Genomic DNA, 26,556 nt, shown 5'->3' with positions numbered 1-26,556 from the left:
GGGAGAGGTACCGTGTGGCTTCACAAGCATGTTGCTGCATAGCTTTTTCTCTCTTCTTCCCACTAGGCCTCTTTGTAAACTATACTCTATTTGCTTGTTGTCAACCCTGATGAGCCAGACTGGCAGATTTAAAAATGGAATGACAAGCGGTTTAAATTAACTAGTGGAATCCAAACTTGTGTTCTATTTCTATCCCTTCCCTGTTACTGTGTAGGTCAGTGCATAGAGGTTTGATTCCCATGTCCAATGTACTTCTCTTGCCTTGTCTTTTAGTTAGTTTTGTCAGCCTCGTTTGATTTTGTTTTCATTGGAGCCCAGCTTCATAGTCTGGGGTTTATCTTCACATAATACAATGTGCTAAAGACAAGCTGTCCTGCCTGTAGCCGCTGCCTAAAGGTCCAGACATTTTTTCCTCTCATTTTACATGATATCTGCATGTGGCACACTGTACGACATCCTTTTTCATTTATTGGTATGGGATGTTAAAGCATTTCAAAAGTAGAAACATACCATATAAGTATAAATAACTATTATGGATAATATGCAATTCTTAGGGGAACGTTTGTAGATATTTACTAATAGCTTACCAGTAGAACATGGCTTTTTTGGTTTTACAATAGGTTAGTAGTAGATGGAGAAAGCCACTATTGTAAATTGGCACCTTTAATTTTGGATGACTAGATGTGTCTGTAGTTTTAAAATGGCTTTTCTCCTAGGCGCATGATTCCCAGATGACGTTTCATCATCACTGATGCTTCTTTCTTACTCAAGACATCACATAGCAGTTTGATACACTTTATCGAATGGAAACACTCTCTTCTTTAAACTTTACGAAGTTGGCAAGTTGGCAAGAGAAACTTTTTTCCTGCTTAAAAATCAAAACCATTGCTTGTACTTTAGCAGCAAATGCTTAGGAATGTAACTATTTCTACCTAAAGTACATAATTGTTTATAAATGGTATTTATTACATGGATGAATGGAGCTTACTGTTGTGGGTCGTATTTTAAGTATCATCAGTTGTAACCAGATGACACCAGTGTGAAAACTCTGTTGTCTGTAAAGGCAAATTCAGAGCAAGTCATCATCAGAGAAAAGATAAGGCAGGTAAGGCTAGAAAATCAAATAAGAAATGGAAATTTCCCATGGATCATCGCAATACCTTTTAGCTGTAAAAGAAATGAAGATATGATATTATATTCAGAACATGTGAATTAAAAAAATCTCAAACATTTCTAATGCCTTGTCTTATAAAAAGAATAAAACTCCTCAAAACAAACCTTTTGAACGTGACAAAAAGGGTCTGGGCTCTAGGCAATATCAGACCCACCAAGGATTGTATTTAACAGGATCAAATCTTTTTCATCTTCATTCTTAGTAATTACTGATGAGGAAGCAAAGAAGAGACAACATACTGAAAAGTCTTAGCCAAGTCTCATTGTCAGACATCACTTGTAAGAGGTTTTACAGAACCCTGGCTGGTGTGGCTCAGGGGATTGAGTGCTAGCCTGGGAACCGAAAGGTCATCGGTTTGATTCCCAGTCAGGGCATGCATGTTGCAGTCAGGACCTGGGTTGTAGGCCAGGTCCCCAGTTGGGGGCGTGTGAGAGACAACCCATCACTCTATTGCTCACACATCAATGTTTCTCTCCCTTTCTTTCTTGCTCCCGTCCCCGCTTTCTAAAAATAAATAAAATCTAAAATAAAAAAAGAAACCCACCTCTTCCCCCAGAAAAGTGAGACCAAGACAAGGCCAAAGAAGTGTGTAAGTATTATATACATTTGTCTATCAAAGATGAAGACAATGAACACCATGTAGCTAGTACTTCTAGAGATAATTGCGAGGAAGATGGAAAAACTGCCTTATACTGTTTTGATGATAGGATCCTAGCAGATTTTAAAAAGCAGAAAAAGGACCACAAGGAAATCATTGTTGGCCTTGTAGTGGGAGTAGCCATGCCTAAGTAAACAGCTGTCCTCACAGCATAGAGCTTCCTTTGTCATCCAGTCCGTTTGTGCTGGAATTCAAAACATGAAACTCCGAAGATGAATTTTGGGTGGAGAGCCTGAAAGATAAGTGGACTTCTCAAACCCTGAAAAAATAGGCCACAGTTTTGATCCCAGTCAGAGTTTTCTAACTCAAAATACTTAAAAAAAATAACACTGGGCCTTGTCCATTGTAGCCCCAGCAGTCGCTGTGGTTATTTGTCCTTAGCAACTCATGAGCGTGTCAGGGACAGGAGTTGAGAAGGGAGTCACAATTTTGTGGTTCTGTAGAAATGGGGCAGAGATCTCTAAGTGGAGAAACAATTGGAGAGTACAGCCACCTCACTCAGAGCAACTTAAAATGCTCTAAGAGAGAAAAAAATAAGATAAAATTCTCCAAGAGAACCAGAAGCCATGTGGACACACAAGAGAAGGCTACTCAGATGTGTTTTGTTCTTCAGCCATAGCTACCTCCTTGCTCTTCAGAAAGAAAGTAGATCTAGATAAGCAGCATCTGGATTTGAATTTGACTGGGAGAAGCAGGTTATGGCTGAAAGGGTCTGGGAGTATATTTTGGATCATACTGGATGCTAGTGATGGAGTTCAGCTGATGCCTAAAAATGTCCCGGAGACTGTGGGCCTTGTGTAGAAGACAGTAATGGAGTCTCAGAGGCAAAAACGAGGTCTCAGGTATCATGACTACAGCCCTCAGCAATTACAACTGGTGAGAAGAAATGTTTTTGCATCAAGCTGGGAAAAACAGATGAGATAAAATACATTCAGGCAAAAATAAATTCATCTTAAAAAGCAAGCATGATACTAATATTGCTAAAGAGCCTTTAGTGAAAATAACAACCATGTGATTTTTCTTCTAAGGATATTAGGGCCATTTTCTTTATTTCTTCCTCCCATTTGACCTAATTGATCTTTTCCCCTACCATTCTACTGAGACCCTGAGATCTCTTTTGAAGTGCGTAAATAGCATCCTTCTGGTAATATCCAATGATCGGGTGTCAGTCCTCCTATAACTTGAACTGTTAGTAGCATTTGATGCAGTTCGTCCTCTGTCTTTTCTTAACCACTTTTTTTTCCTGTTAGTTTTGGCAGCACCACACTCTTTTTGGCTTTTTTTTTCTCTTTTGGCTGCTCCATCCCCATCTCCTTCCCCAGCACTTCCTCTTTTTTTCTGACTTCTAAATATTTGAGTGTCTCTAAGCTTAGTTCTTGGCCTCTTCTCTGCTCTTTCTTTCTCACTAAGACAGCTCATCCAGTTCTATGGCTTTGAATACCATCTATAGGCTGATCATTTTCAAGTGCACATTTTTGCCTTCAGACTTTCTCCTGAATTCCAGGCCTGTATTTTCCAACTGTCTGCAAGGCATATTCCCTGAGGTCTCTAATAAGCATCTCAAACTCAACATTGCCAAAACGGAGCTCTTGATTTTCCCTGCCAAACTGCTCCTTCACAGTCTTCCCCATCCTTTTTGTCTAAGTCAAAAAGTAATTATCCTTGAGTCTTTTCTTTCTCATCCTCCACATTCAGTCTGTCACAACATATCTTCAATCCATTCACTTCTCTCTACAAAAATTTCCCCACTTGTACACTTGCCCTGCCTACATTTTCCACATAGAAGCCAGAGTGATCGCTTAGCGGCTTAAGTTAGGTCGGATCACTTATTGAGTAAACCCTCCCATCAGCTTCTCATGATACTTCAAATAAAATTGAAGTTTTAAATCCTTATTCACAAAAAGTTCAATGTGATCTGGCCATTGTCTCACTCTCTTATCTTATTTTGTTCCCTTTTCTCCTCTGCCCATTCAGTTCCATCTGCGCTGGCCTGCTTTGGAGTCTTCCAACCCAATAAGACACTTCCTTCTTCTGATTTTCACATGAACTTAGCAGGCCTGAATGGCATCTCCTCTAAGAGGTTTCCCTGACCACTCGTTCTAATGGTGCGCAAACCCTAGTACATCACCTTAATTTAATTTACTGGGTATTTTTCTTGTTTATTTGGCATTATCTACCCCAACTAGAAGGCGATCAGAAGTCTTGTCCTGTTTATTTCTCTGTTTCCCCTGCATCATTTGACATAATTCATGGGCCATGTATGCGACATTGGATATGTGAGTCTGAGGCACAGTGGAACAGGTTGTTATCATTAGCTGAAATCTTATGCAAGACTTGCTGATTTTATCTTCTGCATATTTCCCTGTTCCAGCACTTTACCTCCATCACCAAAGAGGTGGAGAAGGCACGAAGATGTCATCATATTTTCTCAGTATTCTGTAGTTTTCCAGCTGTTTTTTCTGCCTTTCATTTTGACCCCTCCCACCCATTCTCCATCTCAGTTTCCAAAATACAAGTCTGATGTGTCACTCTCCTGCTTCAAAAGCTCCTTTAAAATCTGCAGGATAAAGTTATTTGCTTAACTTGGCATATAAGGACAACTCCTCCATCTGTGCTCGTTCTTCTTCAGGCTGTATTCTCCAGGAATACCCAGTTGCTTGTAGGTCCCTTTGAGACCCTTGCTTTTCCTCATCTTCATGTCTTTGCTGTTGCTTTGTACTCTGCCTTGCAGTGCCCATTACTTAGAAGCTGTGTGACCATGAGACATTACTTAGTTTTCCCAAACCTTAGTTTCCTAATAATCATAATTCCTCATAGAAGAAGCATAAGGGTCAAATGATATCATACACAGGTAATCCAGTATAATGTCTGGTGTATAGCCTGTGAAAATTATTTATCAGTAATGTTAGTATGAATGAGAACAATAAATAATAATATCATGGAACTAGTTAGAATTTCTGTTAGTTTCCTGACCTGCTTGCCTTGGTGGGAAGTAACTGGATCTGGTTAAAAATTCAAACTATCACCTTTGACCCTCTGATTTAGTTCCTTCACTCTTGCCTGGAAACCTTGCCGTTGTAACTGCCACACCAGGAACCTCAAATCTGTAGGGACAAGATAAGGACTTGTTTCTTTGGGATGCCCCCTGGGAAGAGCCTGGTTTCAGGGAGATGCTGGAACCTTCTAGTGGTGGCTTTTGGGTATGGGGATAGTCATAACAATAGGGTGAAAGGGACCTGTCAAGTTCTGAGTATTTTGGCCCCAGTAATCCTGTTATCATTTCAAAGGGTATAGACATCTACCTAGCATCTTGTAAACTGAGGCATAAAGAAGGGTAATGACATGTTCTGGCCTTGCAGGGTGGGGTGGGAATGATGAGAAAGGTCTTTGGTGTAAGTGGGACAGGTTAGCCTGGAGTGCTCCATGGGAGCAAAAAGCAGGATTGCTGTGCATAATGACAACCTTTACTGGATTAGAATGGGACCAAGTGAGCCAGGTCTCCTTCCTGGTGATTTTGGTGATTTGAATCTGCTTTCAAAGTTTAGTTGCTCTGAGACCTGTGAATTTCAAATAGTCTAATAAGCAGTTTGGCTTATACATTAATTTACTTAGAGACTTTAAAAGTTAGGCCAACAAATACCTACCGAACACCTACCATATGCTGGATACTGGGTTAAATGATGTGGCAAATTCCAAGATGATTCTTGGTTCCTGCTCTCCAGGGACTATGGTCTTCATAGGGGATATAAGACATGTAGTCCAATATCTGAAGTAGTGTGGGCAGTGACGATTCAAGACAAATTTAAATGAAACGCAAAGTGAGTTGAGAGGAGGGGAAGCTATCCAACAGGGACTAGTGGCTACTATTATCACTTGAAATAAGAAGTTAATGTATAGAGTATAGAGAAAATACCATTAAATTTGGGAGGGGAATATATTAGTTTGCTAGGGCTTCTATATCAGAGTACCACAAACTGTGTGGCTTCTTCAACAATAGAAATATATATATTATCTCACAATTCTGGAGCTTAGAAGATCAAGTTGTTGTCAAGGTTCATTCCTTCTGAGGATATGAGGAAGAATTTGTTTCATTCCTCTTCCCCGGCTTCTGGTGGTTTGCTGGCAGTCTTGGCATTTCTTGGTGGGTAGCCATGGCACCCCAATCTCTCTCTTTGTTGTCACATGGTGTCCTCCCTGTGTACATCTCTTGTGTCCAAATTTCCCCTTTTTATTAGGTCACAAGTTATATGGGATTAGGGGCCCGCCATACTCCAGTATAAAACTTCATCGTAACTAATTATATCTGCAACAACCCTATTTTTAAATAAGCTCATGTAATGAGGTACTGGGTTAGGACTTCAACAAAGGAATTTGGTAGAAACACAGTTCAGCTCGAACAAGGAAGATGGCCTTTAGAAGAGCAGTTTCAGCAGAGATCAGATTGTGCACAAAATAAGAAGTAAGATACTCGGACTTAGAGAGGGGAGACAAACAGAAGAGCAATGCGATAAACAGAAGCATATTGGCCATGAGGGTAGAAAAGATCTTTATACTGATGACAAAGCAAAATGGATAAATGAGCAATAATCTGTGTCCATATCTAAGTCCAGAGGATGGAATTTTCTGCACCCTCCTGCCAGGCCCCACACCCTTGTTTTTGTTTGATTGTTTGTTTTTGCCTGAAGTACATGAAGAATTGGTTTCTCTCTCTAATTTGCTCATGAAAAAAATTGTTAAAAATGATTGCACAGAGAGAAAGCAAGCAAGCACATGCAGACAACCCTGACTGATGTTATATTGCAGAAATATGAGTTTGGGAAGAAGGGAGTCCTCCTTTCAATATAACTTGTAGAATTTCAGGATTTCTTTTAAAATATATTTTTTTCCAAAGGAGATATGTAGCTTAGAATGAGCTACATTTGAGAAAAAGCTTTAAAGAGAGTAATAATCTTAATTAAATAGTTTTTCATATTCAGAAGGGAACAGAATTACAAATGTACATACGACTTTCTCAACCATATGTTCTTTTTAATGATATTAGTATGTCTCTAGAGATTATACTAAGGCTTATTTCTAATTAGGTAGTATTTTATTAAACTGAATGTCATCTCATGTTAGTTTGAATATCATTTTCAAGAACTGAATAGCATCCGTATTCTCAGATAAAGAGAGTTTTGCTTTCTTCCATGGAAATTATTGGTGCTCATTCAAAAACCAGTTTTAGGATGAAGGAAACAACGAGTCTGCTTGTTAAATGAAGACAATTTAAATTTACCAAGATTTTACCAACCGTGAATATATTATTGCCGATTCTTCTTATGCCCAAATAGCTATTTTAAGCAAAAATTAGAATAGACTTTGTAAAAATCTAATTTCTGTAATTGAGTAATGCTTTCAGTCTAATCAGTTGAGATGAGTTCCATTTACAGACTCAGGCTTACTTAACCTCTGAGGGTGTCGTAGGGAGCAGGGGCATGAGGGCTGGGACTGGAGGCAGAAAGGCGAGAGCTCAAACCCTGGTTCCATCATTGAAACAAGAGGGAGAGCAACACGTATGTGAAATTGGAAATAATAAGGATTAAAGTAATTGTAAGGAGTATTACATGCATCTCTATGGCAATACATTTGACAACTGAAATAACAATTTCCCAGAAACAAATAAGTCCCCAAAGGAAATAAGTCAAAGCAGAAAATATGAATGTACCAGCTACCATTCTAGATGTTGGAAAGGTGATCGACAAGCTATGACTGAAGAAGTCAACAGGACTAGACAAATTTGTAACTGAATTTTCTCCTTCATTTTTAAAGGATAGCTCAAACGTTTTATCATCCAGCCTAGATCATAGACAGTCATCACATGGGACAATAGATGCCAAATTTCCAAGGAGAATGTCAGCAAATAGATTTTAGTGATGTATCTAAGGACAGTAAAACAAATACAGCTTATTTCAAGAACACAAATTAAAGTTCGATAGTGGAAGTTTATCAATGAAATCTATTAATAAACAAATTCAGGGAAAAATTAATGCATTGATTAAAAAGACATTTGATTAAACTTAGTAACTATTCCTAATAAAAACTGTCAATAAAATAAATATTTTCCAAAAATGAACAGCAAATATAATCCTAAATGGTAAAATAGTAAAACATTTTAATTCAAACTAAGAACTAGACAGGAATTCATATTCTCATCAGAACTGCCTACTCTCACCATATTTTTTTAACATGGCCCTAGAGGTTTGTGCATTTACAATAAATAAGTAAAATAATTCGTAAAAATAATGGGAAAGAAAAGGAAACTAATCTCTTTTTCTGACCGTATGATTATATACATGGAAAATCCAGTAAGCTGTAGTAAATACCTTCTTAGAGTTAATAAGATAATTTGGCTAGATGTTTAGTTGCAAAATAAAATATACAAAAATTAGCAATTTTTGTCGATTATAAATATAAACAGGTACAACTGGAAACATTATCATGTACTTGAAACAAAGTTATAAAACAGGAAGAAATCTAACAAGAAAAGCAGAGGATTTACTTTTTGTTTTTTAAGAAGATTTTATTTATTTTTAGAGAGAGGAGAAGGGAGAGAGAGAGGGAGAGAAACGTTGATGTGTGAGAGAAATATTGATTGGTTGTGTCTTGTACACCCCAACTGAGAACATGGCCCACAACTCAGGTATGAGCCCTGACTGGGAATTGAACCAATGAGCTCTCGGTTTGTGGGATGACACTCAACACAGTGAGCAACACCAGTCAGGGCAAAAGGTAGAGGACTTATATGAAGCAACTTATTTATTAGAAGTTGTGTGTCTTATAGAACAAAATAAAAACAAGTAGAAGTACCATGTGTTTGAATGGGAAGACTTTATATTAAAATTATCAATTATTTCAAATTAATATATACATTTAAATCAATTCTTATTAGGATCCCAGTGGATTTGCAGTGGGGAGGATTTTATAAAATAGTATAAAGTTTATACAGAAAAATAAATGCTCAAAGTTGGCCCATAACAATATGACAAAAAGACTAACGAGAGAGTTAACAAGATGTCAGAACACACTATAAATTAAACATTATATTGGCATAATAATAGTAGTAACTAGATTAATAGGATAGAACAAGACTCTGGAAATAGATCCTGGAGTATAGAAACATCTTCTATATTAGAAAATTGGTAGTTTAGTTCAGTGGGAAAATAATGTATTCTATTATGAACGATCCTGGCAAAACTGGCTATCCATTTGGAAGAAAAACTTGGATCTCTACCTTATGTATATTTGAAATGAATTAAAGATAGATATAAAAATTAAACAATGATATCTTGCAAGATAATTTGAGAGATTATATTCCTAGATTTTCAGAGAATTGGGAATGATGGGGAGGAACCCTCTTAGCCAGAGGTTTAATCATAAAAATTCACATTCTTGTATGGCAAAAATATCATATGCAAAGTCAATGAACAAATGACTGATTTGGAAAAAATAATGGTAATGCAGGTGACAAGATTTGTGAAGAAAACATATCAAGAATTCCTTACAAATAGCAAGCAAAGACAAACTACCCAATCATAAATGGCCAACTCATATAAACAGGCATTTTGTGGAAGAGCAGAGCTAGTTGCCAGCAAACATATGAAAAGGTACCCACAACTATATTCAGGAAACTGCCAAGCACTGAAGAAAGAAATTGAGAAAGACACAAACAAATGGAAGCATATATACTATTTTCATGGATTAGAAGCATTAGCATAATTAAAATGTCCTTACTACCCAAAGCAATCTATACATTCAGTGCAATTCCCTTCAAAATACCAATGGCATATTTCATGGATCTAGAACAAATATTCCAAAAATTTATATGGATCCAAAAAAAAAGACCCCTAATAGCCTCAGTAATCCTGAGAAAGAAGAACAAAGTTGGAGGAATCACAATACCTGATATAAAACTATCCTACAAGGCCACTGTAGTCAAGACAATCTGGTACTGGCATAAGAACAGACATATAGATCAATGGAACAGAATAGAGAACCCAGAAATAAACCCACGTCTCTTTGGTCAATTAATATTTGACAAAGGGGGCAAGAGCATATGATGGAGTCAAAACAGCTTCTTCATAAATGGTGTTGGGAGAACTGGACTGGTATATACAAAAAAATGAAACTTGACCACCAACTTACACCATACACCAGAATAAACTCAAAGTGGACAAAGGACTTAAATAAATGTCATGATACCATAAAAGTCCTAGTGGAAAACATAGGCAGTAAAATTTCAGACATCCCACATAGCAATGTTTTTATCAATATATCTCCTAGGGCAAGGGAAATAAAGGAAAAAAAACAAATGGGACTACATCAAATTTAAAAAGTTTCTGCATAGCTAAAGAAACCATCATCAAAATGGAAAGGGAACTGACTGTACGGGAGATTATATTTGCCAATGATACATCAGACAAGGGTTTAATCTCTGAAATGTATATAGAGTTCATATGATTCAATGCCAGGAAGACAACCCAATTAAAAAAATCAGCAAAGGATCTGAATAGACACTTACCCAAGGAGGACACACAGATGGCCCACACACATATGAAAAAATTGCTCAACATCGCTAGCCATCAGAGAGATGCAAATTAAAACCATAATGAGATACCACCTCATACCTGTCAGAATGGCTATTATTAATAAATCAACAAGCAACAAGTGCTGGTGAGAATGTGGAGAAGAGGGGACCCTAGTGTATTGTTGGTGAGAATGTAGTCTGGTGCAGCCACTGTGGAAAACAGCATGGAATTTCTTCAAAAAATTCAAAACGAAACTACCTTATGACTCAGCTATTCCATTATTGGGAATATACTCTAAGAACCCCCAAACACCAATTCAAAAGAACTTATGCATCCCTGTATTCATAACAGTGCTATTTATAATAGCTGCGTATTGGAAACAGCTCAACTGCCCATTAGTAGATGAATGGATTAAAATACCGTATGATCTCATCTATAAGTGGAACCTAATCAGCAAAACAAAAGAGCAAAATACAACCAGAGACATGGAAATAAAGAATAAAGTGGCAGTGACCAGAAGGGAGGCAGGAGGGGTATAACTGGGGAAAGAAGGGACAGGGGCAAGTCAAGGAACATGAAAAAAGAACTCAAGGGTACAGACAATGGGGTGTGGATTGACTGTGGTAGCAGGGCTGAGACAGGGCAGGGAAGAGCAACTGGGAAAGGGTAGGACAACTGTAATTGAACAACAATAAAAAAACCCCGGTACATTTACACAGTGGAGTGCTACACAGCAGAAAGAAAAAAGTCCTACCTTTTGTGACAGTGTGGATGGAACTGGCGACTATTATTATGCTAAGGGAAATAAACTAGTCAACAGAAGACAAATACCATATGATCTCACTTATAATTGGAATCTAATGAACAAAATAAACCAGCGAGAAAAATGGAGCCAGAGACATGGAAACATGGAACAGACTGACAGCTGTAGGAGAGGAGGAGGGTGGGGGGAATGGTGGAAGGAAGGAGCAGGGATTAGCCAAAGAACATGTATGAATTGCTCATGAACATGGGCAATGGAGAGGGGATTGACTGTGAGTGACGGGCGTGGGTTGGGTGGAGGGGGGCAAAAGGGGAAAAAATGAGACCACTGAAAAGGTGCCCAAATTGATCACAAGTTAGGTAAATGCAGATTAAAGTAGTACCTAATTGTAACCTCTGCCAGGCTGGTGGAAAGAAGCGGTAACTCCAACTACTGGTGTGATACAGATCAAAAGGTATTTTCATACTTTGCCAAAGGAAATGTGAGTTCTTTCGGTTCTTTAGAAAGTAACTGGCAACTTCTTTTAAAAATAAAAAATATTTTTTCTTCAACCTAGCAATCCCTCTCATGAACCCATTCTGATTTGAAAGGATTTGTGTAAGATATTATTAAGTGAGAAAAACAAGGTGCCCAGAATTGTGCATAATATGGTTCAATATTTGTAAGACTAACAATGAAGCCTCCATCAATATGAATCTGAGTGCATGAGATTATGGAAATGTGGAGAAATATATGGAAGGATACCTGCTGGGTTACTGGCATGGTTTTTTTTTTTTGTGATATTGAGATGAGAAAGTCAGTTAGTAAGACCAATATAGTTTCTTTAATAATTTTCTACATGACATTTCCTTCCTTTTCTCAATTAAAATTTTAATTTTACTGAATTTTTAAAATTAAGGTCAATTTTTCCATATACAATTTTTGATGACGGCTCAACTAATGAACATTTTTTCCCTATCAAGCTCCCGGTGACAGCTTACTGTTGTGAGTTTTCCCTTTGGCTGTTATTTTTACCAAGTACAATTCTTTTGGGTCAAACTATCAGATCAAAATTTTATGAAGATTCTGTTTTTTTACACAAAGTTTTGGGTTCACCTATTGCTGTATTTAATAGTACCTAAAAATGTGATTCTTTTTGTCATTTTAAAAGAAAATTTTCTGCTTGAAGCTTTTGCCATTGAAAGTCTTACTTTGTATAGATCATTTCTGCAAGTAACACTTGTTATGAATTAGATACGTAAATGATTTTATACTTGTTGGCCCAGAGAATGAAGCAAATGCATAGAGCAGAGATATAAGATCCAAGAGCACAATAAGATGAAGTTACCTTTGAGGTCAGATGTTAGGGTCAAAATGCTCTTGTTTGTGACTGACACAGACTAAGTGCTTGGTAATTACTAACCGTTATTGTTACTTGAAGGTGTTAATACTCTATTCAGCTGTCCCTCTCTCTGTAAGACTGTGGTTGGCATTTAGAGAGAACACAATTTTTGTAGAGCTGGGGTCAAGGGGTCAGCCATGTAACCTTACTAAATGCAGTAGGCCAAGTGGATGTTCCGGTAGGGATGGGTTGTGTCAAACTGAAGGAGGCCTGCTCAGGTAAAGGGACTTCTACTACTCAGCTCTATGGAACTGCTGTCATGAAGGAATGCGGTTTGTGTGTTGCGATATCTTTAGATTTTTCAACAATCTGAAAATCCACATTTCCAAGGTGAAACCTGATATTTAAATATTGGTAGGTAATTTGAATTTTATGAAACATGGTATGGGCCAATAGTATGTAGTTTCAGCAAAACATCCTGGCAGCGTGCAATGTACTTTCTGACCCCTGGTGCAGTTTGGCCCTTGGCTGTCCTCATGTTCCCAACGCTGGGAAATGTGATGATCTAGGAGGGACATGTTATCTTCTGTCTGAAAAGTCCCTCTTGCCAGGGAAATTCGGCTGTATCTCCAGGATCAGAGAAGTCGGGTGTGCCCTTGGTCCAGACCTAAAAGGTGGAGATGAAGGGAAGTATACCAGGGAGGGATTTGTTTAGATGCATCCCATGTGGTCCCCCATTTATTTCATTGCATCCTCTTGAAATAGCACGTGGGATGTTGGCAGTCCAGCAGCAGGTGGCAGCATTAGAACAAAGATCGGCCCTGTTAGGGCCTATGAGCAGCTAAACTTCTTCCTTATTTGTATATGAATAAAAGAAGGAACAGATTACCCCAGATCACTTTCAGAGGGAAGAAAATTATTTGCCATGCACTTTCAATTTAAAAATTATGGAAGCTCTTACTAAATGCCAACCACTGTGATGTGCATTTTCTCAACACCCTTCTTGTTTAATCCTCATGACCTGTGATGTAGGCAACTCTTTCTCCCGTTTTAAAGTTGAGGAAATTGAGTTTTAGAAGGCTAAATGTTGTACTGTTTCTAGAGACATAGTGGGGTCGGGAACGAACTACTAGATTTTTGACTCCTTTTTACAGAATCACACCTGCCACTACCAGCCGTGCAGTCGGGTTGTGGTCTCAATTCTGTCAACGTTTTGTCTGATTCGTGTTTTGAGAAACTTGGGCTGTATTCTGGGGCAGAGCAAGCCAACATAGTGCAGGACATTTGCCCCAGATGCCAACCAGGCGGATGCCCCGGAGAGCAGATGGGTGAGAGAAGATGGGCGCTATTATGGAGGAATGCCAGGTTGTGACAGTTTGCGGAGTCGATGTGGAAATTTGATGTCCTTTTCCATTTTTATACAGCAATTCCTGTAACAAGAACAGATTAACCTTTCCTTTATTTCTTACTGTTCCAAGATAAGCTATCTCAGAAGTTTAATGCTTCTTGTGATATAGGGGAGAGGCTGACCACTATTCCAGCCCTTTGGTAATTAGGGCTGCAAGATGTTGGTGTGGCAGACCTACCACCAGCTATGTCACACTGTGTCACATTGTGTGTGATGAAAAATGATTACTCTCACGATTTTGTATAAATGGTTTAAATCTGTTAAACAATTTGCTAATTAAGTTTGATCAATCAGCAGAGTTCATAATTTCTTCTAGGTAAGGCAGTGTCGGGTAGAGGGCAGATTCAAGACTATTCTTTTTTTGATACGTGGCCCTGAGCAAGCAACTCATTCTTCATCTGTAAAGCAGGGGATGGACTGGATGGCGTCTGTGTTTCTTTCCCGACTCTGAATGCACCTTGTACGGCACCTGTACACGAACAAATCTTTTTGTTGTGGCTTCTATTCACTGCTGCAGCGATTCCAAAATGGTCAGCCTGCCTTTTGGATGATATTAAAGTAGTTCACATCTATTGGTATGTTAAAAATACTTTATATGAATTCCGTTATATAAATTCTCACAACTCTCTGAGAAAGATATGATTACTTTTGCCTTGTTATGCACTAGGAAACTGAGGCACAGATATATTTAGTACCTTATCCCATGGCCATCCATCTATGAAGTAGTAAAGCCATTATTTGAATGGACTCTTGATACTCTGACCCAAGAAGCCTTGCCTTTAATTCTCTCAGTGAGTTTTTAAGCACCCCGAAGATGAACTTGGAGATGACTGGGGTGGAAAGAAAAGCAAGTCTACATGGCTACTTCTCAAATGCAGGACTCCTACCAGAGGACAGTGGTGTCCTCAGCACTGGCCTCCTGCTTTCTCTCTCACTGCATCCCTGGAACATGCTGGACACAAGGCCACTCACTGCCAGCTGACCCACTGAGTAGGTCACTGAGCCTGCTGAGGGGTTGCACTGGCCAGAGCTCAGAGCTGTCACTGTCATTTTAGGTCTTGGGCCCACTATCTTTCAGGCTTCCCCAAAGCTACCATTGGTGAATTTTTTGGCTTCTGCCCAAAGATCTGATGTAGAAAACCACAGTGGAGGGGCAGAATGCCATAGTGGTTGAGAGTGTCAGCTTTGATGGCAGATACCTAGGTTTGAATACTGACTCTGTTAATTATAGTTTGGGTGAACTTGGGTAAACTTAGCCTCAAATCCTCACTGATGAAATGGGGATGATAGCAGTACAACACTTATCTCAGAGGGTTGTGGTGGTGAGTATTAGTAACACATGCGCACATTAGACCAATGCTTGCTGAGTTCCTAATACATGTTGGCTGTTATTGTACAGTATCCATGGGATGGGGTAGAATACTATAATGGTAACTGTCTAGGAGCACGCCTCTTCCAGAAAAAGGACTGAACTATATATATAGTCCTGGAGCAATATATTCATAAAATTTCAATAACTTGCCATCCATATTACAATAGAAATATAGATCTTGATGTGCATGTAATTTATTTCAGGAATTCTGCAATTCGATAGAAAAATGTGCATGGCGTATAATAAATATTCATTAAATGAATGAGTGAAATGTGAGGAGAGGCCCTGGAACTGCAGAGAAGGGGGAGCACAGGCTGGTAGAGGGAGGTCTGGGCAACTATGATAACAGAGTGGTCAGTTGTCCAAACCCCTGAATCTAGAGGATGTGGTGAATTCCGATCCAGTCCAGACAACAAGTAGAGAAGTGAGAAGGCAGTGGGCATCTCAGGACTCTCCCCATGACAACTACTGGTGGAGATGTCTGGGCGAAGTTATCGCTGAGCTAGAGGAAGCAGGGCTGGGAGAAAGGGCAGCCAGAAGCAAGGGGACAGGGGCAGAGCCCTCATCAGTTGGGCTCCATTCCAAGTGGGAAACTGAAGGGAGAACCAGGGACCAGGTCAAGAGCCTATCAAGCAGACAGAAAGACTTCAGTGGGAATTAGAGGTGGCTTCTGGCTTTGTGCTCACTTTGGGAGACCCCATCACTCATGGGATCTCCAGAGAAAGGCCTGTGGGCAGCGAAAGCATTGCAGCCCCTGATGGTTATGTGAGCCAAGCCTGCCTCCTGTACACTGAGGACAGGTCTTTATTGCTGACAGCAGGGGGACGTGGGACACCTGGGCTAAGAGAGAGTGCCAAGGACTGGATTCCAGTTCACAGGTTGCAAGGCGTGGGAAGTACACCCATGCCTGAAGTGAATGGGCACTCCCATTCTGAACCTGAAACTTGTATTGTGAATGTCCTACCTCCCAGAATTTTAAAGTGGATTTGATTGATGGCTTTTCAGAAACAGTGGAAAGATTTGTATTGTGTGTGTCATTAAGAAGTGGAGATTGTTATCTTTTTTTGGAAGGTAGTTTTGCAGCATTATCAAAATTTAAAGCGTGTTAATTGCTATGTTGTCTGTGGCAGTGAAAAAATGAAAATGATTTAAATGCCAGCAACAGAGGGCTAGTTAAATAAATAATAGCTTGTCTGTACTCTGGAATGAAATTAATCAAAGACAATGAAGTTAAACACATATGTACAGATATGGAAAGGTGGCCACATTACATTATATGAAAAGAGCATTCTTCAGAAGAATGAGTCAGTATTATCCTGTATGTGTATGAAAGTATGTGCCCATAATAAATATGTTTGAGTAAGGAACAGAATATATCTGAAAGGACACAAAAAAAATGAGCTGTGGCTAATCCCAGAAAGGATTGATGAGAGATGGGGGTGCAGGGAATTTCGTTTTATACTTAAAAAGATTTCTGTACTATTTGCTTGTTATTATTTTTTGTTATGCATATTTATTGCATGTTATTTTTTAAATGATGGGAAAAATCTCAAAACAAAAGTTCATTACCTTAGTATTTGGAGTTCTATATTTCTTGGCTGTCTTCAGGTTGAGAACAAGTTGCTTATTTTGATAAAACAACATTATGTAGCTTTTTTTTCTTTTTGATATATCGTTGGATGCGATTTGCCAATATTTTGTTGAGGATTTTAGCGTCTATATTCATCAGCGATATTGGCCTGAAGTTTTCTTTCTTTGTTGTATCTCTGTCTGGTTTTGGAATTAGGATGATGCTGGCTTCATAAAAGAATTTGGGAGTTTTCCATTCTTCTGGATTTTTTGGAATAGTCTGTGGAGAATAGGGGTTAGCTCTTCCTTAAATACTTTGTAGAATTCTCCTGTGAAACCATCTGGTCCAGGGCTTTTGTGTGATGGGCGTTTTTTGATTACTGCTTCAATTTCTTTTGCTGTTATTGGTGTGTTCAGATTTTCTGCTTCTTTTTTGGAAGATTGTATTTTTCTAGAAATGTGTCCATTTCCCCTAGGTTTTCAAATTTCTTGGCATACAGTTCTTCATAGTAATTTCTTAAAATCCCTTTTAGTTCTGTGGTATCAGTTGTAATCTCTCCTCTTTCATTTCTGATTGTGTTTATTTGTGTCCTCTCTGTTGTTTTCTTGATGAGCCTACTTAAAGGCTTGTCTATGTTGTTTATCTTTTCAAAGAACCTACTCCTGGATTCATTGATCCTTAGAATTGTGCTTTTAGTCTCTATGTCATTTAATTCTGCTCTGATCTTGGTTATTTCCTTCCTTTTGCTTGCTCTGGGCTGTATTTGTTGTTGTTCCTCGAGTTCTTGCAGGCGTAGGGTTAGGTTGTTTGTTTGAAATGTTTTTATCTTCTTTAGGTAGGCCTGTATTGCTATAAACTTCTCTCTCAAAACTGCCTTCGCTGTGTCCCATAAGTTTTGGGTTGTTGTGAGATCGTTTTCATTTGTTTTGATTTCTTCCCTAATTTCATTCTTGACCCATTCGTTGTTTAATAGCATACCATTCAGCCTCCATGATTTTGGGTGCTTTGTGTTTTTTCTGTTGGGGTTGGTTTCCAATTTCAGTCCCTTGTGGTCAGAGAAGATGCTTGGTATGATTTCAATTTTCTTGAATTTTTTGAGGCTCGTTTTGTGTCCTATCATGTGGTCTATCTTTGAAAATGTTCCATGTGCATTTGAAAAGAATGTGTATTTAGCTTCTTTGGGATGAAGGACTCTATATCAGTTAAGTTCATTTCATCTAGGGTGTTGTTTAATGTTGCAATATCTTTGTTGATATTTTGTTTGGAAGATCTGTCCATTTTTGGCAGTGGGGTGTTAAAATCCCCTACTATAATTGTGTTGCTGTCAATATCTTTCTTGAATTCCTCTAAGATTTTCTTTATATATTTGGGTGCCTCTATGTTTGGTGCATATATATTTATGATGTTAATGTCTTCTTGGTGGATTCTTCCCTTGAGTATTATGAAGTGACCTTCTGGGTCTCTCTCTTTATGGCCCTTTTTTTTGAAGTCTATTTTGTTCGATATGAGAATTGCTACCCCAGCTTTTTTTTCTTGTTCGTTTGCCTGGAAAATTTGTTTCCAGCCTTTCACTTTTAGTCAGTGATGGTCTTTTATCCTCAGGTGGGTCTCTTGTAGGCAGCATATGTGTGGGTTATGCTTTCTTATCCATTCAGCTATTCTTTGTCTTTTGATTGGAGCATTTAATCCATTTACGTTTAAGGTTATTATTGATAGGTACTTATTCATTGCCACTTTTGTACCTGTGTTCCTCTCTGTTTCCTTTTCCTTCCTTTCCTTAAAGCAGTCCTTTTAGTATTTCTTGTGGAGCTGGTTTGGTGGAGGCATATTCTTTTAGACTTCTTTTATCTTGGAAGCTCTTTATTTGGCCTTCTATCTTGATTGAGAGCCTTGCTGGGTAAAGTAGCCTTGGTCGTAGACCTCTGTTTCTCATTACTTGGAATATTTCTTGCCATTCTCTTCTTGCTTGGAGTGTTTCCATTGAGAAGTCAGTAGCTAACCTTATTGGGGCTCCCTTGTATGTTACTTCTTTTTTCTCCCTTACTGCCTTTAAGATTCTCTCTTTGTCTTGGAATTTTGCCATTTTAATGATGATGTGTCTTGAAGTGGCCCTCCTTGGGTTCCTCTTGATTGGGACTCTCTGTGATTCCTGGATTTGTGTGACTTTTTCTCTCATCAAATTAGGGAAATTTTCTCTCATTATGCTTTCAAATACGTTTTCTATCCCTTCTCCTTCTCCTTCTTCTTCTTCTTGTATTCCTATTATTTGGATATTATTACGTTTCATATTGTCTTGCATTTCTCTTAATCCCTCTTCATTCTTTCTGAGCCTCTTTTCATTTTCTTGCTCTTTCTGTGAGATGCTTTCTACTTTGTCCTCCAGCTCACTAATCCGATCCCCCACCTCATCTGTTCTACTTTTGAAACTTTCTACTGTGTTCTTCAATTCAGAAGTTGTATTCTTCATTTCCTCTTGTCCCTTGCTGATATTTTCTATTTCCTTTTTCATGTTGATGTAGTTTGCAGAGAGATCATTGTAGCTCCCCTGTAGTTTCTGGTAGCTCATTGTGAGCTCTTTGAACTTCGTAATAACCAGTGCTTTGAATTCAGTATCTGATAGTTGATTAGCCATCTAACATTCTTTCTGAAGCTTCTGCTTTTTCTTTCATTTGGGGATTGTTTCTTTGTCATCTCATTGTTTGAGACTCTTCTTGTTAGTCTCAGCTTCTAAAATTGATCTGTTCTGACTCCCTGGGTTTATGGTGTGAACTTCTGTGGTATAATACCTGTGAATTTCAGTGGTGCAGACTCCTGCAGGTATTTTGATGTTCTCCGTCTCCACCTACTTCCACGCTGGTCCTCGCGCTGGTCCCCACGCTGGTCACCTACCACTGCTGAGTGTCCCGGCTCCCGAAGTTGACTCCTCCGGTGCCCAGGCCCGTTGCTACGGCAGTGGCACAGGGGCCGTGAGTCACATTATGTAGCTTTTTAAAGGCCCGTGGAGGGCCTGTGGAGAGGCTGGCTGTGGGGTAGAGTCATACGGAGGCTGGAAGGACAGTCCCAGGGAATTGTTTAGGGGTGGTGGGCAGGGGAGAAGCATCCTAGTTGCCTCACTCTCTGGGTTTTGAAGGCCATTCATTGGGTTCCATAGAGGTCAACAAATGGTCACTTGCTGGGCACTAGGCACTGTACTTAGCACCATGTTGAACCTCTCACTGGGCACAGCTCAGAACGCTTCAAGGGGAATTTTGCTAAGCACGGTGTGGAACTGCTGACCAGATGTTATGTTTGGGATGGCTGAGGTCATCTCACTGGCTTTTCCCAGGCTGTCACACATTACACCTCACTGGGCTCAGGGCAGTCATTGTGTAGAGCCCCTGGCCAGAGCACACACTAGGCACAGGATGGAATTCTATGTGTGCCACCAAACTGGACACTCAAAAGAACACTTACTGTACTCTACATGGACTGTGCCTTTCTGCATCATAGGTGGCCTCATGCAGAACCCTGAGCTGATCCCCAGCAAGCACACTTTTCTGGACACCTCCATGACCCCAGTAATGGGTATGGATGGACAACTGGAGTCTGATTCTTGCATCCTGGCTCTCTCAGTGGACACCTTCCAGGAACAGAGCCCATGCTAAGGATAAAACTGAGCTACAAGCCCATCAGGGCAGCCATGTCCTCTCTGCCAGAACTCCCTGCGAGAACTGTGGCGATGAGGAAGGTAGACTAGACACAGCAGAGCTCACTCACACGTGACACCTCCTTCTTGCTTCTGGAAAGGCCACAGGTGTTTTAAAGGGTCAGTTTGCTATGTGAAGCTCCAAATAAACAGAAGCCACTATCAACAGCCCAGATACTTCTGAGAGTAGCTTGAAATGAAGGCAAACATTTCCCAAAGAATTGCAAGGAGAATGAAGCTCGCGGAGGTGTCCAACCTTTTAGCATCTGTGAGCCACACTGGAATAAGAGTTGTCTTGGGTCACACATTAAATACATTAGAATATGTAGTCACAAAAACATGTATTATAATGTTTTTATTTTATTTATTTATTTATTTATTTTTATTGATTATGCCATTACATTTGCTCTATTCCCCCTCTCCATTCCCCTCCACCCTGCATACCCCTCCCCCACCATTTCCCCCTTTAGTTCATGAACACGTGTCTCAAATTCTTTAGATTCTGTATTTCCCCTACTATTCTTACCCTCCCCCCTATCTATTTTCTATCTACTGTCTATGCTACTTATTTTCTGTACCTTCTCCCCGCTTCTTCTCCTCCCACTCCCCTGTTGCTAACCCTCCATGAGATCTTCATTTCTATGGTTCTGCTCCTGATCTAGCTGTCCTCTTAGTTTGTTTGTTTTAGGTGTGGTTGTTACTAACTGTGAGTTTGCTGTCCTTTCACTGTTCATCTTTTTTATCTTCTTTTTCTTAGGTAAGTCCCTTTAACATTTCATATAATAAGGGCTTGGTGATGATGAACTCCTTGAATTTGGTCTTATCTGAGAAGCACTTTATCTGTCCTTCCATTCTAAATGAAAACTTTGCTGGGTAGAGCAATCTTGGTTGTAGGTCTTTGGTTTTCATGACTTGGAATACCTCTTTCCAGCCCCTTCTTGCCTGTAAGGTCTCTTTTGAGAAATCAGCTGACAGTCTGATGGGAACTCCTTTGTAGGTGACTGTCCCCTTAGCTCTTGCTGCTTCTAGGATTCTCTCCTTCATTTTAATCTTGGCTAATGTAATGATGATGTGCCTTGGTGTGTTCCTTCTTGGGTCCAACTTCTTTGGGACTCTCTGAGCTTCCTGTATTTCCTGGAAGTCTATTTCCTTTGCCAAATTGGGGAAATTCTCCTTTATTATTTGTTCAAATAAGTTTTCCACTGGTGGCTGTGCCTTTCCCCCTTCTGGTACCCCTATAATTCGGATGTTGGAACGTTTAAAGATGTCCTGGGGGTTCCTAAGCTTCTCCTCATTTTTCTGAATTCTTATTTCTTCATTCTTTTCTGATTGATCACTTTTTTCTTCCTTCTGGTCCACTCCCTTGATTTGAGTCCCAATTTTCTTTCCGTTACTATTGGTTTCCTTTGTATTACCATTCAATTCAATTAGTTTAGCTTCCATATGTTTCTCTAATTTGTGACTAAAATCAACCAGTTCTGTAAGGATCCTGATAACCAGTGTTTTGAACTGTGCATCTGAAAGACTGGCTATTTCTTCATCGCTTAGATCTATCGGTTCTGGGGCTCTGAGTTGTCCTAGAGCCATTTTTGGTCTATTCGTGCTGTTAAGTAAGCGGAGCGAAGCCTTAGTTGTTTACCAGGACAGGGCGACCCAGGTCGCTGGTTTGTGACGCTGTGTGTGGGGGCGTGGTCAGAGAGGGAGCAATGGCGGTCCTCTCCGCTAGCCCAGCCCATCCAGTCACACAGCTTGCCCCCGGGCTTGTTTATCCAGAATTGTGCGAGCCTGCTGTCCCGAGCAGGCTTCCCTTCTCACTGGTTTCTCCGCACGCAGATGCGCGACCGAGTGACCGACCGCAGACAGCCCGCCGTGCCTCTTCCCTGTGCGCTCCCGTAGCTAGCTCGCGATCAGCGCCTTCGGCAGCTTGCGCACTGCGCACCACCCGGAAATTTTTTCTTGCTAACCTGCTCCGCTGCTGGTTTCGCTTCTCTTACTGGTTTAGCTGAGTATTTAGTTGTCTTTGGACTCCATATTATCGATTTTCCATGTGGCTTGGTTGTGATTTTTGTTAAAAATAGTTGTTCTTAGATTTGGTTGTGCACAGAAGCAAGGTGGTTCCTCCACCTACATATCCATCTTGGCGGAAGTCGGTCTGTATTATAATGTTTTAAGTAAATTTATAATTTTGTGTTGGGCCACATTCTTGGCCATCCTGGGTCTGCATGTAGTCCAGGGGCCTCAGGTTGGACACCCCTACATCTAAGGTCAGGTCTGTGTCCAGGATTCCTACTGCTTGGGTGACAGACCCTTGCTTGGGGCTCTGTTCTGAGGCCTTGGCAAGTCCCCATTTTCATGTTGCTTATTATTACCCACATAAAAGGCAGAACAGCCAAATTAAGTATCTCAAGTGACCCTTCACACCCTTTATGAGAATTTCTGCCCCCTCAATGCCAAGAACAAAGCAGAATTGAGATGGGATGCTGGCTGGCTAGCTAGACACCCTCATTAAGAGATTTTTCCATATATTTCAGAGTCCTAGAGATTCAGAGGTGCTCATAAGCAACTAAAAATGGTATTTTATAGGTCTGTGCAGTCATTTGAGAATGATCAAAAAGAATTTTGGGTTATCTGTCTTTAGGGGACCCATAGAAGGAGTGGCATCTACCACTCATAAATATTCCTAGGGGCATTTTGGACCATCTTGGGCAGCTCCTTCTACTGTGATTAATAAACACAGGTGTTGATACCAGGGAACTCTCACTCTCAGCTAAGGAGGGGTATGCCTTTATTCAAATTCCTCACTTGAATCAAGAAGGAAATGTTGGCTTGTGATGCTGCTTCACTTGACTTAGGCACCTCACTGTCCCACAAATATGCTGAGAGAATTCTCTTGAAATTCTCCTTTTCCCCCAGCCCCTGGCAGGCACTAGGTTTCTGTCTCAATAGATTTACTATTCTGGATGTTTCATATAAATGGAGTCCCACAATATGTGACCTTTTGCATCTGGCTTTTTTCACTTAGCATGAAGTTTTTGAGGTTCATCCACATTACCCTAATAGCTGTTTAGGGACACTCTGTGCGGTATGAAAAGAATTTAATATTTGGAGTCAAACAGACCTGGGTTTTACTTCTGGGTCCTGGGAAAGTTATTTATGACTTAATAGTCATGGGTCTTAGGAAAGTTATTTACTATTTCAGAACTTCGGTTATTATTCATGAAAGGATAATAGTAATCCCTACCTCATATATAGTTGTGAGAATTAACAGAGCACACAGGGTGGGCAAAAGTAGCTTTACAATTGTGAGTACACAAATACATTGTTTATTCTTGTATTATTGTTTATTAACTATTGCATTATTTTCCATTTGAACAACTGTAAACCTTCTTTTTCCCCACCCTGTGTATATGAAATCACGTGGTCAAGTATCTGGCATGTAGTAGGTATTCCCTAATTGTTAGAAGAAAAGGAATGAGGTTAAATGTAAGAGTGTGTGGTGCATAGCCTGCTAGTTCCTTCCCTTTGCCCCCTCTTTCAGCCCCTTCTTTGATGAACTTCCTTGCATAGCAGCACCCTTTTTAATCTGAATCCCTATAACCTCTCTTTCTGTTATCTTAATAATTAACCTTCACTGAGGTACACTTCCTTTTTTCTTTACATATATCTTATCTCTCCAATGTAACTGCATATTTTTTGAGGTCAGAGGATATACTTTTTCCCTAGGGAACATATATTTCAGATTCTTTGATCCAGTCCCATTTTTAAATACTGTTGTGTAGTCCCCCAAACCACTGGGGATATCACAGAAAATCTAATAGTTTGGCATTTAAGTTAGGAGTCCCTGACTGCTGTGGCATGTACAAGTAGTACAAAGTCCTGTAGCCTGGATTTGGACAACAATGCTCTCTTTCAATGCTTGTTGAAAGTGCTAGTTGCCCAGAAATGCCACAACTGTCCCCTGTCCCCCACAGAGATATGGAATGGGCAGCAGGTCAGAGTCCTATCCTAATTATCTGGCCATAATTGAAAGGTGCAAGTTGACATTCTCAGGAATGTGCTTCTTCAAAGGCACTTGCTACAGAAGCTTAAGTCCAAATTAAAATGGATTTACTGCCTCATAGAAGCAACAACTGTTATCAAGTAGGTTCTGATAAGGTGTGCATTACCAGAAAATGAGGTCAGGTATGGGCAGGAAAATGTCTTTTAAAGTTTCAGAATACCTTAGACTCATAACTGAATTTGTATGTTGAGTTTTTACTACAAATAACATGTAATAATGTTTACATGTAATGTAATTACAGCACCAATTTAATGTTTTTGACCTTGTTTTTTTTTAAATAGAAAGTTGGCACTTAGAGAAGGAAAGAAAACAGAAAACAATTCAGAAACATTTATGAAGGTGAAAATTTCTAGAGTGGTTGTTTTTAACCATTTCTTGGGTCGCAGAGCCCTTTCAGGATGTGATAAAGGATACAGACCTTCTGCAGCAGAATGGTGCACATATGTGTAGGCACAAAATTGTGCATATAGTTTTGGGGGTATTTGAAGCCACCCTTGAAGCCCACCTAAAGCCTCCAGATGAAGACTTCTTGGATGACAGCCACCTGGGTTAAACTCTAAGGACACAAAGATAAATAAGACATGGCTCTTGCCCTCAAGGGGCTTATACTCTGGTTAGGGGATCAGACATATACCCAGACAGTGGTAGCTTAGCTACTCAGTTGCAGAAACCTACTCATTTTCTCTGAGTTGTTCTTGGCTTCCTACTCTCTTTATCCTGGTTTTGTCTCTCATTTCTGGACAGGTGGTAATATCTTCCAAGCTGGTGGCCTATTGTTAATTTCTCCATTCTTCACGTGGATGAGCAGTCATCGTCCTAAAGTTCATTCATCTGGGGCAGGTTTGGATTACTCCTCCCTTAAGAAACTGCCCACGCTGCTTTTCCAACCCCTCCAGAAGGAAGATCCAACTCCTTCCCACAGCACTCAGGGCCTCATGGTGGGATGTCATTGCACATTTCAGCTTCATGTCCTATCCTGCCCGGTACACTCTTTATTAATACCAGATCTCTCATTGTTCTTTTAATAAAACCTGCATTTTCTTTTTTAAAAAACCTTAAAGTTTATTTTTCAATTACAAAAGCTTGCCTTTTCAAGCATCTCTGGCTAGCCCATTTTGCTCCCCTACCCTGGAATGCCATTTCTTTTATTATTCATCTACTAAACCATTCTTATCCTCAAAGAACCAGATCAAATACTTCCTCTGAGAAACTCCCTAATCCACTGAGTCAGAATTAATAAGGGCTTTTTTGAACCTGTGTTTAGCACTTAGTCTATTCTATCTTTTAAGAGTGTTACTGCCCATATCAGATTCCTCCAACAGACCATGGTATTTTTTGAGGCAAAGCTGACATCAGACTTATCTCTGGGGTTTGGAGTCCCTGTCCGAGGGGCGGCCTACTAGAGATTGAATGAGTGCATTCTTTCTTTTTTTAGTGGCAGGGATGCAATGCAGGAAGTCACCCATGACTCCCTGAGGCTGGCATTCCTTGGAAGTGTGGCAGTGAAATCCTTTGGAGGGTCTCCCTGAGAAAGGCAAAGCCCCTTGGAATGACTAAAAATAGATTTTCTTAAAAAAGGAGGTGTAATATAATCAAGGAAAAAGGACATTACAAAAGCCTATGTGTGAAAATTCAAAATAAAAGCTGCTCGGTTCTAGAAGAGGGAAGAGGATGATGACTGGTGGTCCAAGAAGTCAGGGACCCCAGAACCCATCCCAGACCAGCTCATTCTGAGCTAGACTTCTAACAGAAAGACATGCTGCATGAGGACTATGTCTGGGCTGGACTGACATCGGAGGAGAAGACCCATCTTCACCTCTGAGCTCCAGCCTGCTCTAACAGGAGGGGCCCTTTGCCAGCATAGCTGGAACTTTGCTCCCCTGGAGGTTCTCTTCTGCCAAGTCTCCAGGCTCCCCACATGCCCAGAGGGTAGAGATTTCTTCTGTCATGGCTTCCAACCCATGCCATGCCTCGAGATGGG

The sequence above is a fragment of the Artibeus jamaicensis genome, unplaced genomic scaffold (assembly GCF_021234435.1).
Source record: "Artibeus jamaicensis isolate MK-2021 breed Jamaican fruit bat unplaced genomic scaffold, CSHL_Jam_final contig_797, whole genome shotgun sequence".
Taxonomy (NCBI): domain Eukaryota; kingdom Metazoa; phylum Chordata; class Mammalia; order Chiroptera; family Phyllostomidae; genus Artibeus; species Artibeus jamaicensis.
The sequence above is the reverse complement of the archived record's forward strand: the minus strand, read 5'-3'. Positions refer to the sequence as shown.